At 37.8% G+C, this 16,847-nt stretch overlaps 1 protein-coding gene across 9 annotated transcripts in view; it reads right to left on the bottom strand.

Moving 5' to 3' along the window:
* EBF1 (EBF transcription factor 1) overlaps window positions 1–16,847 on the bottom strand; it is a 252,247-nt gene that overhangs the window by 11,030 nt on the left and 224,370 nt on the right. The gene's annotated exons all lie outside the window — the stretch shown is intronic.

The following is a 16,847-nucleotide window of genomic DNA, read 5'->3' as shown; positions in this document are numbered from 1 at the left end:
AAAAATAGTAACAGATCTGAGCATTTTCCAGTTTTCTACAAAGTTCAACTTTTTAAAGTTAAAATATTTTACACAATAGCCATATTTTATACCAAAAAGAAACAGTAATGCTCAATTTTCATATACTGTAGACTCTGATCAGAAAATAGAGATATAATTGCATTCATTTTGCTGTCACCATAACCTCTTCAAAAATCCTTGAACAACTCTTCAAATGACAAGCTTTTAGATGCATATTAGCATTTTTTTCAATTTTAAATTCTCTGTAATATAAGATAAAACAGTTGTCATACTGCAGTAACTACTTATGACATATATAATGTCCTAAATTCAAAAATGTGATGGAGGATTTTTGTACTCCCAGTAAACATTTAGGATTGCCTTCTGCTGCACACACCCCTCTCCCATAATACACATGTAAATTATTTTCCACATATGAAGTCAGATGTAATATGTAATTGATGGATTTCTGAATCACTGTATTGAGACAATCTGAGGAATAAGGTTGCTACAGCTTTTCTTCTTTTCTCTCTGTTGGTTTTCTTCCTTTTTTTTTTTAATGTGTCTATGTGTGTAGCTTGACCACAACTGTTAGCCATATAATTATGGACAGGCAGACTACAAGCAACATCCAGGTAGAATCAATCCTTGTTGCTTTACTAGAATCATCAGAAAGCTATGTTGCCCTTTTTCCCTTATGTTGGAGATAAAAACTGGAGAAGAGTAGAAACATTAATATGATTTCAAAGGGAAAATTATTACATAGGTGTTTGACTTTTTAAACTAGCATTTACTTCTCTTCAGTAGTACATGTTTGCACTATATATTTAACTAGTGCAAAATTAGACTGTGATAAAGAGCCCACAAACTGCTTTGGAATATTGTTAACCAAAGCTGTCATTTTGCCAAATTACTGGAAAAGAAAAGTTTAATTACCTGACTATTCAAAGTTATTTATGTAATGCTGAGCTAAAAAAAAAAACAAACAACAACCAAAAAACTCATATTGCATCAAAAAAGAATCTTACGGGTGCTCTACTTCATATTAAATATTTCCCAGTTCTGAAAAAGTGGAAGGTATTTGAAGCCATAACATATTGCATGTAAATAAAACTAATGATCGTGATGACTTAATTATGTTTGACAAATAATATTCTGTTTCCCTAGCTAGTCAATGGCTATTTTTGTCAACATTTCTGAATCTGTAAATCTGAGTTTCACACTTTCTCTGACAATATTTATACACAAAAAATGCATTTCTTGTTTGCGATATTTTCAGATCATATAAAGCAGATTTCACAGAAAAACTTCTGTCTCAGATACTGTTATTTTCTATTCCAGAGCTGACAATAGTTATTATAGACACAAACCAGCTTTAAAAATACACAATAAAATGCGACTACAGATATACTCAGGATATTAACTTCTTTTTTTCTGAACGCATCTTAAACCTCTTGCAGCTCTGCCTAAATTACTACAGAAACTACTGTTATGTCTTCACATAGAAAGGAGCCCCAAAAGTCCTCTATAAGTTAGAGCAACAGACCTTGCAAGGTGCTTGGATTGTGGTGACCAGAAAATTGTTCTCACCTCCATGTCATTACGCTCACAGTGAAGCAGCCCCCGAGCATGTTTGTGTTCGGGATCTAATATATTGCCTTTCAATCAGAGCTGAGAGCCACTGAACACATAGACAGAACATGACGAGCAGGTCAGGAAAGCAATAAAGATTTTACAGAGCTGTCCAAGGTGCTAAATTTACTCAATAATGGGTTTGGCACCATAGTGTTAACCTCTCATTTACTACCAGTTTGAGGGACTAAATTGAAGTAGCTGACTTCATTTACCTTGAAATGTATATTTTATGACATTATGTAAGTAGATTGAAAGGGCACTGCAGTTTTAACAATTTAAAGGCTAGAGCATGTATAAGATGAAGCTTGAACATTTATTGTATATCGCACTTAAACTATATAGTATATTAAAATGCATTGATTAAATTTGTAAAAGGTATTATAAAAAAGGACAGCTAATATAAAAGATCTATGTCTTTTAAAATCCAATTGATATTGCACGTTATCACTACAATGGTGATAAACAGACAGATAGGTGGACAGAGTAGCAGACAGACATCAAAAAGTGAGCGAAACTCGCATAGTACAAGTAGAAATCTCTACATAAGCTCAAGATCTGTTTTTCAATATACTTTTGTTCACAGAAATTCTTATCTGCCTTCATCACAGATTTTCATAGCAGGAGGTGGGCATCATGTAAGACCCTTCCAATTCAATATACTGGTGGAAATGTTTTCTGAAGAGACAGAGTTTGACTATAGCTGATATCTAACTTATGGAGGTATTCATCAAGAAAGATCCACTTTTCTATGAATGCAAACAGTCTGACAGCAATTCGTTTGGAATAAAGGACTATCCAGTTTTGTTGGGTTTTCTTTGAGGCAAAGTGACGATCTTCTCGTCTTGCATTCTTTTTCAAATGAGCGTGACTTTGTTTCTATACAAATAACAAAAACACCAAAATGAGCAGAAACTACTTTAGAGATTAAATATGGTGAATCAGAATTCTGCCCCCCGGTTACACACCAATGATTCAGAGTCCATTTATATTCCAAACAGAAGCTGATTTTCTACTGTAGTATTATTTTTTTTTAATTTCTGAAACAAAAATGCAACTAATATTTCTATCAAATGTTTACATAAGCAAGAGAAGAGCTGGGGTATAGTCTGTTGTGACTTTGTGTATTCCAGAATTACGGTAGGAAGGATTATATCAGGATATGAGTATGATGCTGTTTTTGAAGCACAAAGACTGCAATTCAGATGAAATCCACTTCCAACTGAATGTACTTTGAACATTACAGCAACTTTGCATGTTTTGACTGTGAATTGCATTCCCTTCATCAGGAATTCATTAATAACACAAAACTTGCACATCAAGTATATTATGCCATTACAACAAACACATTTTGGGTCAAGTTTTATCATGATGAATAATTTTTTTGGCAGCTTTAAAAAATATGGTTTCTCTCTGCTGTTGACATTTGCTTATTTTTCAGTGGGTGACAAGTGAAAAAAAATTCACTGTTTCCCAGCAGTACTGTGAACCATCAGCAAAAGGGTATCTTGAGTTACAGTTAGTTATTCAGCTTTAGTAACTAAATTAGAGTATTTAAGGTATTTATTAAATCTAAATGAATTTTGTCAAGAAGCTGACCACAATACATAGTACTCATCAGCCACACATGGTATTATTGAGACCACCAAAGGATTTATGTACTTGTGGAGGGCGTGGGGGGAAAGCTGTTCTAGCATGCTGTGAGGCATTTATCTTATGTGTTGTCTAGATATCATATCACCTTCTAATGCTCTTTAGCATTGTAATACAAGAGAGAGCTCATTCATCTTCTGAGAGGCTACTTAGGGATGATGATGTCATTCATACTTCCTTGACTCTCATGTCTGACCTCCTGGCTCTGCCTTCTAACTTTCTGCTCTCAAGACTGCTTGAAAGAAAAAGAACCACTTCTGCAGAGACAAAATACTGAACATGAGACTTCTACTCCTTTTTTCATCTTGGGAAGGTAGCATTCTTCTACTTCAAGTTAAAATTACAATATTTTGTGCTCAAACTTTTGTTTTTTCAATGGGTGAAACATTCAATGTACTAACCAAGGATATGTACTAGAAACAAGTTTTAAACTCAGTGTTTGTATATACATTATATTTTAATGGATAAAACTGTGAACACCTCTTTTAACTGTAGAGGCAAAGATAACATTTAGGTAGAAATATCTGGAAATATACCAAGGTAAAAGACTGGCATTTTACTTCTGTGGCATACAACAGTTTCAGGATGTCCAGCGCCTCACATCTTTCTATATCTACAGGGAACACTGCATTATTGTATCATCTTCAGCTATTATATTTTTATAAAAGACTCATAAAAGCCATCCAAAATGTAAAGATTCTCAATTAATTGTAAAATGGAGGGAATTATGCTGGCCTTATGGAAAGCATAAATTAACAGGACCATTTCACTAAAAAGATATTTCTCCTCGCATAAAGATGAAAATTTCTCTAGTAAATAAACAGTTGTGTTCATATATTATGATTCAATAACTCTGAAGGAGTAAACACCATACAGACATCACAAAGGCAAGAAGGAAAAATGAGAGAGGAAGACAGCACAGTTCACTTGAGGGGTAAAAGGATCCTTTAGCTTACTGCTGTCTACAATATGGTAGTGCACTGAATCAATCCTGTTACCCAATTTCAATGGCAATTTCCAGAAAATATGTCTAAAATGGCAGATAGAACCATAGCTTTTCCAAGCCATTGTAGTCTCATCAGCTTCCACCTAAACTGAAAATCACAGCCTAAGTCTGCAGCGCTAGAAACAGTCATGCATGACCTTACCACCTGCTCCACAATGAGCCAACCTTATAAATAAAATATAGAAAGCCTGCAGAAAGAACAAACACCAAAGTGCAAACGCAAGCAGGCATCTAGCCATAAATGTTGAGAATTGATGATTAAAATACCTCTTAACCACAAAGGGGATAAATAAATACCAATAGAGAAAACACATGCTATTCAAACAACCTCCACTGGAAACACTGCTAACAAAAGAAGACACAAAATGTTAGTGATCATCTGTAAATCTGCCATTGCGACTTCCTCATGTTACCCCTATTTTCCTCCTGTTGATTTCCTGTACTTAGTCACAAATGGAAAGTATCAGCCTCTTTTTTTCCAGATAAATTCACCAGAAACAGGCATTTATAACATCTAGAGCTAGAACTATTCAGAGCTGTTACCTTTCAGCTCATGAGGCCATGCTCACTGGGCAGGATTGGTAGATAATACTACATTCTATTCTCACATCTTACATTCTACAACACATCAACAAGTAGCTGGTAGCTGTCAGTCATATTTGGGACTCACTAACACTCTCATTAAGAAACTGAGAAAATTCTCTGTCATCTTCTATAGCATTTCCACAGATAATCTTGCAAGCTCATACTGTGACAATCTATGTATGGAACCTCTCAGTTTGAAGCACAGCAAGATCATGAAAGGAAACACGATTTCAATCTGCTCAAGAGGTTGCAGCCTTTATCCCACGAATGTAAAGATTCCTGCATATACTTTTCCTTAGTTATGAAAGCCTATACTACAATTAGTTTTTCATATCCAATGAGTCATTAGAAGAAAAAGTAAATTATTTATAAAAGATTAGGAATGCATAAGTCCAAATTAAACAAAAAAATAGTTCACGTGGCTAACAAAAAAAGTCTTCATCACCTTTCTTTACAAGAATGTCCCCACCTCACCAGTTAACATTGACTCATATGATCCCCTTCCATCTAGGCTCCAAAAAACTTCTTTCTGATTTACCCATGAGCATATGAACTATCAACAGATAACATTAGCATGTTTCATACTCTAAATTTTCCCTGTATGCCACATTTACTTGCAATGATGGGCCAAACAAACAAGGAAACACTCACAGAGCAATCTCAGATTGGAGTCTCGGGCAAATCATTCTGAACATTTACCCCAAACCATTTCTACCACCACCTACAATTCTTTCAAAGCAGCTGTTTATTATTGATTCTAATGAGCTTTGAGGTTTTGGTTTGGTTTGGTTTTGCATACATAAGATTTTCTGATAGTTCTTCTTCTGCTCTCCATAGTATTAACATTCTTGTTTCTTGAAAACAGCTGCAGATGAGAGTTGTAAGGAGGGGTGGGGGGCAAAAAAAAAAAAAAAAAAGAGTTATTACTCACAGTCTTCTTCTGACCATTTTATACCCATATATTTTTTGGAAAGTTGTCAAAGTCCCCTTATGGAAGAAGAAAAATGTTTTGAATTATTTGAAGGGTCTGGACTTAAGTAAACTTAAAAAGACTTTGGTAAAATGAGCAGAGACAGTACATTCTGGGACTGTTGTTCAAAGATCTGCAAAGGCTCTTTTAGAAGCTTTATTCTGCAGACCATATTCTTGTACCCATTAGAAAAATTCCATAGAATACCAGGGATTAAAAAAGATTAAATACTGTCTGTGCTTCTTTGTCTTTATTGTTTATTTATCTTGTTTGCGTGGCACGATGCAGATATCCAGATATATTGTAATAGTGCAAAACATTTTACTTGGCAGACAGGCTCGTATCTATTTCCTATCATTTATATGCACAAAGAATTTACAAACACAGGTCAAGTTGTATCCCTTTTAAATTGTCCTCCCATTAGGTCAGAACTGGAATGTATTGGGTGGCATAATTCACTTGACTGCATTTTTATCTGTAAAGACATATAATTATGTTTGGTACTGCAAGGCAAGAATGTCATCTGAATTCAATCAGCAGAGCTATCTAGTAATTAAAGTTTAAATTTTATTTGTGCGTTTTCTCAATTTCTTTTTCAGGATTGTTTTTTATCAGTGCTTTTACGCATGTAAATATCTGCTGGGAGTACAAAAAACTTGATATTTTCTGTAAAAAAATACGTTCACATATATGAAATTAATTAAAGAACCCTCTGCATTTTGTTTTAATGAAGACTGAAGAGGAAAAGGAAAAAAAAAAAGACAGCATATCATTAAGATCTGTGAAGCTGTCACTCTCTGTCAAATAATGAGTATTTGCTGGTATAGGTAGAAAGTGACGGTAGCCAGAAATTGAGAGTTCAGGTTACTTTTAATAGCAGGAGCAAAACTGAAAATAAGACACGTTGAAAATCTGACCTACAACGAGATTCCGCTCTGTTCTGTGGAGAGAGAGTGCATAAAAATGTTGAAATAGAGACTGAAATAACGTAGGTAGATTTTAGTATTACAGCTAAAACACTGCTCAGTCATAACCTCTACAAATGACTACTTTCACTTACATTTTATCATCGGTATAATTAAAAGAAGTCTCTTGAAAGGGGCATTCTCATTACAACGAAGGACCACTTCAGACCCAATTGAAATGAAAAGACAGAGCATAGATTAGGTGTGGATACCGAGCGGTTATTCCTAGGGAGGCATAAAATGCCAAATGTGTAACAATTATGTTTTATAACTATGTGTGCAAAAGACTTACAGTATTTTATTGCACAAAGAGCCTTTAGCTCAGAAAGACCACTTCACTGAAATGCCTCCAAGCGTACGTTCTAAAAAAAAAATCCATTTTTTTTTAACCAGTAACAAAAGATATTTTCACCTGACACTGTTTTATTAATAGTTTTCCTTAAAATGTGAACTGACATTTTCCAAAACAAATATAAATGTTGAACTACCTTATATCCAACATTTCATTGTGATAACACAATATTTATGTACCCTCATGATGCAAAAGCAGATACTCAACTGTACACTATCTAAGGCCTCCTTTTTGAGTGGTGAGGGACAGGATTAGCACTGTTACTGCACCAGCATGACTTGTAGACGTGCTTCAAAATTCACCGCTTATTTTTCAAAACACATCAATATTTCAGTAACTTTTCTGATCATCAAAAACTCTTAGCTCTCGAGTTACTTTAAAGCTGTAAAATTGAAAGAAAATTCAGAGTACCAAAACGTTAATAATATTTATTCCCTGTGTATAAAATAATACTTCTGCAGACATTTTACTTGTCAAAAGCTCACACAGGAAAAATTAAGCATCTCCATTCTACAAAGTGTTAGGATTTCAAGAGACAAGATGCTGTCCAGATGAAATTATGATTACAGCACTATTAGTGAAGGCTCCTGGCCTTCTTCCTGAAGGATGAAATTAACAGAAACAACTTTCAGAAGTTCTGTATCTCAAATCTCCCATACGTGAAAAAAGGAAGTATAAGATATATGTGGCAGTGCTTTAAGAAATGCTTCTGTCTTTTGTTTCCATTTTCTTCTCAGCAAGCACAACATTTGTCATCTATGGTCAGAAATACACTCTAAAACATTCCTAAAACAAAACTGAAATGCATAACCATATTTATACAAGTAGCGTGAGATTGTTCGCTATTGTACTTAGAGGACGTTTCAGTCCAGCTGAGTTATATCAACATAAGTTATATGACTGACTTCTGCAACAGAAAGAAAAGGTTGTACTCAAACAACTGTTATTGCCTCAATGGAAAAAAAAAAATCAATGAAAGTAAAATGAACAAGAGATTTTGTCTGAGTTGCAGTTAATACAACTGAAGAGCCATGGATATTAAAAGGTCAACAAATAAATTAGTCCAAGTGTTATGAAATGAATGATTTGGCTTATAATTGTATTGAGTGCAAATTGTTCACTGCCTATTAGACCAGGTAATTTTTAACCATGGAGCCTCAATTACTGTTCCATAAGCAATAATATAGTTGTAAGAGCCACTGGTTCGATCGAGTGACCTATGAGACGCGCCAGGACAGCTGACTTTGCTATGATGGATCACTGAGCCTGATCTCCAAATGGTGCCAAACCTTCCCTTCCCGTGAGGAGGTCTCATAAAAGAAACATTACTGCTTGATTCATTTTACCAAAATGTTTGAGTTTTCAAGTGTCAGCAGTTAAGTATAGATTGTGAAGCTCTCTATTTCTTAGAAGAATTACGACAACAGACATCCTATTGCTTGCAGCACTCTCTGCTAAATGGCATTGTGATGGTTAGAAGGATGCTTTTTCTGCTGCTCAATTGGACTGTGTTGTGAGAAATACACCACAATCACATTTTACATCACCACATAAACCACTGCATAACACCTAAAACTAGGCTAGAAGTGGAAACCTTAGGTGAGATTATAGACATTACTTCACACCTCTGCAGTGCCCTGCATTCAGAGATCTCCAAGCACCAATTTAATGGGAACCAATTAAACTTCACAACACAGTTTCTAAGAAAATATTCTCTCTCCTCTATCTTCATCAGAGACAGCCTTAACGTGTCACAGTTTGGCTGAATTCACAATGGTCTGTGGTTACAACCAAGGCAAGTTTGTAGGGTGAGGTAATATCTTTTATTAGACCCATTGATGCAGGCAAAAAAGAAAGGTACAGTCAGCAGGCAAGAAGCAAGGCGTGCGTGACCCAAAGCTTGTCTGTTTTCCTTTTCCAGTTATAGCAGTTAGTTATTAATATATATTCCTAAGATTACCACTTCCTACAAACCCTGGTAGCCTTAAACAGGGAAAAGAAATTAACCTGATTCTGCTTTCATGCTATAAACTAACACACATGGCACCTTGTGACGAGGAAAGGCAGCAGCTGCATTCCCCTACTGCTCCTAAGAATATGGAGCCAGGGCTGGAAGTACAGCAATAATGGTCTGGTGATAACTGCCACAGCACTGGGCCTTAAAGGACAGAAACTATGTGGTAACTCTGCTTATCTCCTCCTTTCTCACATTTTCAACTTATTGTATATATAAAAGTAATTCCTGAATTATCACAGAATCTGTGTAGTAGAAACTAAACCAATAAGAAGCCTAATTAGAATAGATTGTACCACATACGACCAAATCCTATTTATATTGCCACTCTGCTATATTTTTGATAAATCACTACGTTCAAACAGTCTATTGGGAGGGTGATTTTCCATTTCATCTCTCCATTGAGCAAAGAAATGCCACGTGACTGGAGTCTGAATTTCATTGTTACCAGCCTACAGTTGAACAGAATATTATTTGGCACAATGCAGCGTGCAACTGAGCCACTAAATGCCTGATTTACTAAATTATTATTAGATGAGCCCTTGCTGTTCCAAGTGAAAGTGCAGTCACTGTCTCTCTTCATGGTGTGTTCAAATTGTTCTGTGTTTAAATATTCAGCATGAGGCTAATGTGAACTGATGAACTGAGACTACAAACATTCACTTTCAATACAGACAGAGAGACAGAAATGCAACGTATCATGTGGCCTGCGGAGGTGAAAATGATTTATATTTAAGGATGCTGCTGCCTGCTTCCATTATGATAAGATAGCCTTAATTAGCTTTGTGTTATAATCGGGAGTTAGAAATGTAACCGAACAACTCCAAAGAAGAAACAGCTGCACGGAGATGGAGGGTTCTGAATCCTGGTGAAGTGGTACTTGAGTCTTTGTCAGCAAAGGACATGAGCTGCCACTACTGGTTCATACTTCACTATCTTTAGTTTTTGAGCTGCATCTTAAAATGCCTCGCATGCAATTCTGCTCTGAGCATCAGAATGCCCAGAACATGCAAAGGACAGACTGTGGTATATGACTGTGTGACTTTTCAATATGGAGGGGAGAGGAGGGATAAAAAAATAAACTATATTATTGGGTTGGGGGGGGAAAAAGTGGGATTTTTTCTATTTTTTATTTTTTTAAGAAAATTTCTTTACTGCCACCTGCTGGAGTAGACAATAACCCTTTGTCATACTCAAGAACAAACATCTTCACTTAGAGGACAGTTACGGAGAGCATTTAAAACACTGTGATCCCAGACGCTTACAGTAGATTAGAATTTTTTATTGGTGCTGTGTTGCCATAACAACATAAAGACAGCAGATGACTTAAGCTAAGCTTGCAAAGCAAAAGGCTGCTCATCTGGCAGTTAAAATGAATACAGTTCACTTCACAAGTTCCCCATATGGACCCTTAGTGTATGGTAATGAGGATACCATATGGTGGAAGAAAATGCACAGAGAACAATTGTGCTCTACTGGATGAGTGAAGTGAGCAGGAAGTTATGGGGAAACACAAGGAGAATTTTCTGTGTGCTCTCTAACTCACGGGTTTCTTTCAGAGGGGGGGGTGCTCTCTCCTTAATCTTCCTCTTAATATATACATGCACAGGAATGACAGAGAAACATATTGTACATTTTGCAACATCATTCATCACCAACTGTCAGGTGTGTTTGTAAATCAGCCTAGTAAGATCTTATAAATTTGTAATTCTTAAAAGGTAAAAGTGCTAAGTTTTTAGACAAAGTGCAGGAAAATTTAAGCACTTCTGACAAGTAGAAACATTAGTGGTAATCATTTTTAAAATGCTTGCATCTTTCTGCCTGCATGTTTAGCTGTAAATAATGCTGAAATGAATAAAAGCTTTAAAAAAAAAATAAAGGAGTGGAATAATTTCTCTTTTTCTTTTTTTTTCCAAAAGGATAAAAAGTAATAGTTGATCAGAACCATACGTGTGTTCGATTCTGCTGTAAATGGACATACGCTATACCATGCGCTGCACTAACCAGATCCTAAACCTGGTAAGCCTGCCTGCTAAAGGCTGCAAAGTCAATTTTGTACTGCACATGCTTCATAAAAGATGAATATAAATGCATTAGTTAGACACGGTGAGCTAAATTAGAAGGTCAGGCAGGGCTGGAAGGGCTGAAATATCACACAACCAATGACTGTAATTACTCTTTTTTTAAGTCTATTAAGTGGTGTTGTTCTATCAAGGCTCAGGGGTATAGGACATGAAGTACAAGATAAAGTAATGTGTATTTATTACTCCCACGGGATCAATTTACTAGATATTTTCAGCTCCACGGAGCAAAATACACAAATGCAGCCTTTGTTACTTTCTTCAAATTGTGGTTTATTCCTTCAAACCTCTGCTCCTGTTAGGGACCGTGTTTACCTGTTTAGTGCCTTCCTGCCTCCATCAATTCACTGTTGTGTTTAAAAATGGTAACAACAAAGGAAACAGGGATAGAGAAAGGTGAAGACTGCTCTTACAGAATGCTCAAACAAGTGGTTTGATCTGCTCGGATGGAATGAGCAGTATAGAAAATCCTATCCCAGGCATGTATTTTACCCCAAGGCAAAGCAGGAGTCAGGAACGTAGAACAACACAAGAGCTCCTTGTCATCATGTTAGCCCCGTTCTATTAAAAGTTTTGTCATAGATTCTAAATTACACCATCTGCTCTAATCATTTGCTGAGTAAATGCTGACCCACTTATAAAGAAAACTCACTGAAATGTGCATGCACGCTGCTGACCTTCACAAAGGAAAAGGGCTCCTTGCCAGCCGATGGCGCGAGGCTCTGCCCTTCAGCGAGCTCTGCGGCTCTGCCTCTCAGCTCTGTCTCACCTTGGACACTTTGCAGTTCCCAGACATGCCCCTTCACCTGACACGCTGCACCCCACGTGGAAGGCACCTCCATAGCAGCAGCAGGCATTTTGGTCATCTATTTCTCAATAGCTTTGAAACTCACGGCCCAAACTTTTAACCTGAATATTTTCAGTAGGATAAATTGAAAACCAAACCAAAACAAACCCCTCTACCAACTAAATGCCCAAATATTTTAGAAGTGAAAAAAAACAACAACACAATTTATAAGGGTAATATCAACCTTAGCCACGGTCTTACTTTCTGACAAGATTTACTGCACAATGTAGAAACCACCACACGCATCTCATGCTTTCTTTGACATACAAATGAACTCTATTAGTTTCTCCTTCGCATGCTCCCCCTTCCTGCTCATACTTGGTATACAAGTTTTCTAACAACCCCCTCGTTACACTGGAGGGAACAAAAACAAAGATATGCTTCCTTAGCTCAAATTAGCTAACTTAGGTTAAAATAGCATGAAAACATCGTATCTTGGGTGAGCAGATGGAGATCAATTTGGGAATTTCCATTTTGTTTGACCGATGCAGCAAACCTGAGTTGCTTTGTCTTCATTGCTATTTTAACCTCGGCTAGCAAGCCTGGGCCAACCCACCCACGTTCACAGCCAACCTCTGTTTGCAATATAAACAATTCCCATGTCATGATGGATAAAGGGCAAAGCTCTGGGATTTCACGAGGGAAAAGACAACTGCATTTGCCAGCCACTGGTTCCTAATAACCACCTGTCTTCTATTAGCGCCCTAACGAGGATTGGGATATGTCTTGGGATCTAATGACCGTCCAGAGGAAAGGAGCCAAAGGGAAAGTAGTGAAACCAGAAGAAAAGGCCCCTTTCAGGGGGGATGAGGGATCTCCTGGAGAGTGCACTTGAGCAGCAGACTGGGAAGGAGAAGATTTGAGCTCACAGAGTGGGTTGATGCTCTGACTTGCTTCTTGAATACAGAGCAAACAATTGTGTGCTTAATTTAAATACACGTGTTGAGTTGTGAGAGTGGTGAAATGGCAAATAAATTATAGGGAATCACTGATATTAAATCATCTAGGATGGATGTGTTTCAAATCTAGCTCACAGTTGAAACTGTTTTACAACTGTAGCTGTGGAGTTCTAACAAGGTTGTAGAATATCAGCGTATCTGCCAGGGATTTATTTTAAGGATTGTAGGATGGTTATATAAATGAACGTAAATAGATTGAACATGTTGTTGTGATCTGAACTCTTAGTGATTCCCACTGCACTTATGAGCAGAAGAACCGACAACTCTCATGCATTTGTGTGCACATACACAAAAGCAGGAGACAAGGAAAAGGCACACACGTGCCGGCTGCTCGCCAGCTCCACAGGCAGGCTTTCTGCAGCCCAATCCTTCAGGATAACAATACCATTTCTTAATCATGGTATTTCTTTTCAGTTCCCCCCAAGAGATCTCTTGTTTGATCTGATCTGCTCTCTGTCTGTATTAGAAAGACTATACAACCCAGCACTCTTCTGGTACTTCATCTCACTCCAAGCTTTGGGTGCTAATCCCACCACCTCTGTACTGCTCGTCTCTCCTGATGGTGCATGTGTTTGTGCCTATGTGTGTGTACAAGCAGGCACATCTGCTAGTGACAAGCCTGAACTGGTGATCTGCTCTCTACACAAAGAACAGGGCTCTAGCCTATAGCTAACACCATAACCCAGCTGCCAACATCAGCTCACACCACTTCTTCTTCAGAAGCTGATACTGCATTTATAGTTGAAATTCATCTCTACTTTTCAGTTGTCTCATGACTACAGGAGGAGACATTCTCCACAAAAATTTGGCCACTGAAGCAAAGGGAAAAAAAAACAAACAAATTCCAAATCTGGCTTTGTTCCTTGCCTATCTCCAGTAGATACTTCAAACATTTCAAGTTCATCCCAAGCACATCCACTGAGCAGTTATGAAAATAATGGAAAACCTGAGGAGATCAGACTTCTAAAATAGCCTGACGTTTCAGAAATGTGCCTGTTGACACAAATCTAGCTGCTAACTTTCAAGCTCTGGAGCAAACCATGTGCTTACGTGCACTTGGTGGCCTCAACAGCTCTTATGAACTTAGGGATAATTCACACAGCAGAATCTTTTTGTTGGTCCATGGGAAGGACTGCATACCCTCCTGAACCCAAGCAGTGTAACCATTTCTGTTTTAAAATCACTCTAATTCATCAGTAACGTTTCAATGGGATAAGGGCCACAAAAGCAAAGAGCAATTACAGGAATGTGTTTTATCTCTTTAACAAATAACATATAAGGTCTTTGAGAAACAGAAAGTGGTAATACATTGGCAGGACAACAGGGAAAATGGGGGAAATTATATTTAAATCTCTGCCTCTCTCCCGTTTGCCCTCCCTGACCATGGTTCCACTGTGGAAGCCATATGGCTTCCAACTTTCTGCTAAGCACTCACTGAGAATTGTCTATAGTGGAATTCTGCCAAAGCCCTTCTTGGTTTAATGACATGGAGAAGAGCGCTGCGCAGTGCTCACCCAGCACAGATTCACTGTGTCCTTGATTGTGATTCTGGAGCCAGCAAGCAATGCTGGGAATTGAACCAGCAGTGCCTCAAATGCTGAAGTCAACACGTGCCCTAACCCCCGCTGCATTCAGCCTCTGTGCATGGCATAGTAATGAGTCCTGAGCCTGAGGTCCAGCTTTTGAGTCTGCACACAAGAAATTACCCAAAGACAAAAAAAAGTCCTCTTCATCCCTCTAACCTTGCCTATGGATATCAGTTTCTTCCCTAAGTTTGTTCAGCTATTTAAGTAGTAACATCTTCTTTTAGGCCATCAGTTGCACTTCTACCTGTACAAATACAACTTCTCATGATTTAAAGACTCGGAAATCTGTCCTGCAAATGTATTCAGAACAAACACATTAAGCCAAGAGGGTATATGAGGGGACAGATGACTCAGTGTTAACCCTCTTTTTCATATCCTATCCATAAATATCTACTAAATGTTGGAGTCACGATATGGAGACAGATGAAGCTTTCTACTGCATGTTTTTATGCCTTATGGCTCTAGATAGCAGAAATGTATGGTTATTAGTGTGGGAACAGTCTTAGTCTGAATGGGAAAAAGGCAGGTGTACAGACTCATGGCTGCTTTCCCATAACGGGGAAAAAGAACCCCAAATCAACCAATGAAACTAAAAAACCCAACCACATTATTGGGACCCCCTCAATATTGTGGGCATCTGAATGGCAGCTCAATAACTGCAAAAATCTGTGATGCATTACAGCACCCAGATGCATAACCCAACCTGGCATTCTCAGTCTTATTTTACTTGCATTTCCTCATTTAGAAACAAAAGCTGCAAATATCCACTCATCAATTGGAATATTGGATTCGGGGAAAATTTGAAGCGTTTATTTTGGTCTTGCAGCTACCCAGGGCTTAATTTTCTAAGGAACAATTTCTCTCTGTGTGTCTTCTTGGTGGCAGAGGCATTATACACCTGAAAGATCACCTCCAGAAGGATGCTTTCTTTATTTGGAAAGGACTGAATCTCTAGAGAGAAATCTGATGAAAGCTGTGTTAGAAGTCCTACTGCAAATCTGTCCAAAAGTCAGAGAAAGGGACAGCTTGTAGAGGATGAACAGAGCCAATGTAGAATGTAACTCTCCAGGGCAGCATGTTTCTCTGGTTGTAAGAGGGAAGGACAACACATCATCAACCTCAAAACCACAGCCTACAGCCTTCCTAAGCAAAGATAAGAGACTTAATGTTTCTGCAAAGAAAAAGTAGAATAAAAATCACATACTGAATTTAATTTCTATCATGAAATAATCTGTAGTGTTCTGCTGTGTTCACGGTCTCTTCTCACTTCAGCAACATTAGAAACATTAACTAATCAAAGTCCACAACAACTGACAATGAAAGCCTACACACAGCTTAGGAAGCTACAGAAAAAAAGTCAGGAGATTTACTCAGTTACAAAGGCTACGCTGAACTTGTATTCTTTGAGGGATCTGGCCTGAGCTCTCAGCTAAAGCACTGCTCTGTGTCCCAGGCATGCAAATTCACGTCTTCCTGTTCGTAACTTGAAGGCAGTGCTCTTCCAGAATGCACATCCAGCCTATTTGCCTGCCAGGCACTAACACTCCAACAACACTCCAACTAACAACTCCATCGTGGCAGAGCAGACACAATGCACGGTGGCAGCTCACAGTGTCACACACAGAGATAACTCAGTGTCTCTGGACCTGCAGCAAAGATCAGTGCTTTTTCTAATACCCCCACCTTTTCTCAAGCAAATCCACAACGTTCTGCCAGAGCAAGATTATGTGAAAGTACAGGCAGCAAGAACAGATTTGAGCACAGACCTATACAGCATAAGACAGTATAAGTCTGGAAGCCATGTAAACTTTTTCCCCAGCTTTTACATGAAAGAAATCAACAAAACATCTCCCACATATTTTAATGTGAACGAACACCAAAATCACTTCGCTACACATTGCTCTAATTATTACAGAGATCCTGAAATGAATCACTGTGCTACTATTATTATCTTAAAACAACACCCGGTGCAGCAGCGCTAGATGCATGTTCACCAAAGACCCATATTACTTGCTATTATCAATGGTGAACTCAAAATTATAACGGCACTATTGTGTTACTAAAACCAAGAAGTATCATTCTGCTATGAATAAGCTGCTCAGGTTCCAAAATACCAATCAAAACCGTGCTCTTTATAAGGTAATTCAGAAGACAGATTAGGATTTTGTTTTAAGAAAGGCAGGAGCTGTTTGAGTCA

This window comes from Excalfactoria chinensis, chromosome 13 (assembly GCF_039878825.1).
Source record: "Excalfactoria chinensis isolate bCotChi1 chromosome 13, bCotChi1.hap2, whole genome shotgun sequence".
In the NCBI taxonomy this organism is placed as follows: Eukaryota; Metazoa; Chordata; class Aves; order Galliformes; family Phasianidae; genus Excalfactoria; species Excalfactoria chinensis.
Note: the sequence above shows the minus strand (reverse complement) of the source record. Positions and strands in the feature narration are given on the sequence as shown.